Source organism: Myzus persicae, unplaced genomic scaffold, assembly GCF_001856785.1.
Source record: "Myzus persicae strain clone G006 unplaced genomic scaffold, MPER_G0061.0, whole genome shotgun sequence".
In the NCBI taxonomy this organism is placed as follows: domain Eukaryota; kingdom Metazoa; phylum Arthropoda; class Insecta; order Hemiptera; family Aphididae; genus Myzus; species Myzus persicae.
The window spans coordinates 85,045-88,122 of NW_019104017.1; positions in this window are offsets into that span (position 1 = coordinate 85,045).

Below are 3,078 nucleotides of genomic sequence, written 5' to 3' on the forward strand. Positions count from 1 at the left end.
CGCCACGCAACTGCTTGAAGATTTGCACTGTAGGTCAAAAACTTCAATCCTGAAACCATTAAAAATATTAGATTTACATGCATTATCATTCATTTAATTTATCAGTACATGGGGAATAAAACATAATGAGGACATGAGGTTATATTATTCCATGCACCATAATAAGATACAAGTCTTTTCTCCTCTTAATAAGGTGCTTAAATGTATTTTAACCAAATTAGAATAATTTTAATGATATCGATGTTCTGTGGTAAATGTTATCGACGATTTTGACTTGTTTAGGTTCCTGTATTTAGTTTATGTTTTTAAAATTGTTCCAATAATGTTAGTACTCATTAATGACGATCTTAGAGGTTTAGAGATTTTCTTTAAGGGGCAATATTTAGGCAATTCGTTGCTGCTCCTCATGGCAATTGATGGCATATTGGCATTAGTGTTGGTCGTCAATGATAATTATAAAAAAAATAGTGAGTGTGATTGTATACGAGTGATACGACTACAGGACTATCAACGCACACTCCACGCACACACATGTCAACGGCACCGCCGACCAAAAATAATGGAAGATTTTAAGAGGAAAAACTCTTGTCTCTCAACTCCCGAGCATCGTAGAGTGGACAGCCGACAGATTTGGTTAATTTTTTTTTCTGTTAGTTAGAGTATAGTTTTTTACCGGGCGCATTGAACTTTGATTTTAAATGTTGTTGCTTGAATCAAACATAATAAAAATAACAAATGCTTTTGAAAATTGGTCGTATTCAAAATCCTATTGTATTGTTGAGAAAAAGGATTTCAAAAATCCAAGTCCAAGCACCATGTAAAAGTTTCTCGTTGAAAAAAAAAATTATCAAAAAAAGATGGTTCTACCGTGAGAGTTTTTCCTGAAAGGCATGCGTTGAGCAAAATACAGATCACTTATAAGCTATAAGCCCCTTAACTAAATAATAAATAAATAAAATGAAATATTATTTTGAACATCAAAATACATAGAAATTAGGAATCCTTTTTGTTTTAAAATATTATCAGCTAATCAGATCAGATCTAGAATATTGTTTACACATAATTCAACTTACATTATCTCCTGGTTATTGGTTTATAGTTAACATAATTAAAAAATATATACATCAGACATATCACAACGTCCTATTACGACCTTATACGAGTAGTTTATAACTTATTATTAGAGGTCGGATTTTTATGATTTTACATATTTGTTTCTAGTCTGTGCAGTTAAATGGGAGTGAGAAATCTTTACGAATCATTAAGCACAGAATTCACAGAAAAAAATTTATTTTGCATAAAAAAGCATATTTTAGAGGTTAGAGAATATTTGTGAATATTTTTGTAATATCCGGCTTATAATGTACATATTTCACGTATATCAGCACTTTGATAAATACAATGTACACTAAATGATTTATTTCTGGGTTTTAATAAAAATTAATCTCCAAGTATTCCTTATCGATTGCGAAAGCCCATCGGTTATTACTTATTTCGTTAGCTGTCACGACTATCCATTAAACAATATATAGTTATTAATTGTTATTGTAAAATTAATTTAATTAAATATATTTAAAATCGAATTAATAAAAAATAAATTTAAACTGAATTTTTTTTTTTAATATCAATGAATATTTTGCATATTTAAGGTAATAAAACATCATATTTAAGGATTTTAAAAGAATATAAATCCGACCTCTACTTATTATTAATAATTGCTGCTTGCCTAAGATATTTTAAATGGTTATTTTCTGCTCATGAGTTGTTTGAAATTGATTTTTTATCTCTTAAAAGTTCACACAATCTAAATTTATTTAATAGTCCTAGTTTTTTATAGGAAGTCCGAAGTTGCCTAACAAATCTTTACAGTATATTTTTTAGATTCTAATTTCTAAGCCGAGAAATGAATGTATTGATTTTACAATGATGGGTGATTTTTTACTTTCTTATTTTTCATTTTTTTTTTTCGTATTTGTCATCACGTTTTGGGACAGAAAAAGTTCTTCGATTTTCTCCAACAGTAACTTTTCAGGTAGGAAAGTGAATCTAGTTGGTACTTTGGGGGTGAAAAAAATAAAAAATTCCCAATAGTTTTCAAAAACGAAAGAAAAATAGGAATTTTTTTATACAGATCCGGTTTTCGACAAATCTATTTTGGTTTTTGATGTAACTCAACAAAAAAATGTCTTAGACCTATGAACATTTCGCTAAATCAGAGTTTTCTATTACACACAATACAATTTTCAAAATATTTTGACTCTTGTTAAACTATACATGGACATATGACATTTTCGATTTTTTTTTCAAACTAATGTCGATAAAACATTATTCACCAAGTCAAAAAACTTGAAAATATAATACAATGTTCCTCGTAAGTTGGTGTGAGTGAAAATTAAAAAAAGAAGTTAAGCGTAAATCCACAATATATTTTGTTAATGTATTATTTTGTTGTAAATTGTAATTTAAAAACGAATAACTCCAGATACTTGAAATTTGCACTATATTTTTATATTATCAATTCATATACCTTATACAATTTTCAATTTTTCTTTTTCTATCATTTTCTATCATTTATTAATACCCATGTGTTAGTTGACTTTTTTATATGTATACTTTATTAAAGAGCTTATACCCATTGATAATTACAAATAAAATAAATAGTTAAAACATCAAACTTTTATTTTAAAGATACACAGACCAAAAGTTTTAACATGGTGGATTTTACTTTTGATAAATATTTTTATTTGGTGCACATTGACTATGGAAAATTAATTTAAAAAATAATATATAATTTAACATATCTGCATTTTTTAATGATTTCAACTTTCAATTTTTTAGTTATTTTACCCTGTATTTCATAGTTTAAATAATTACAAATGAAAATGTTGTATGTGTAGTAAAAAAATATGAGGAAGTAGGTACCTATAAATATATATAAGGTCTAAAAATATTAAGTTACAATCTGTAATAGGTATACAACAATTTGTTTTTAAGAAAAATATGTTGCAATAATAATTTACATAATTTAAATAGTATATGTACGTATATATAAATAAAAGATAAAATATTTCAAGTTAA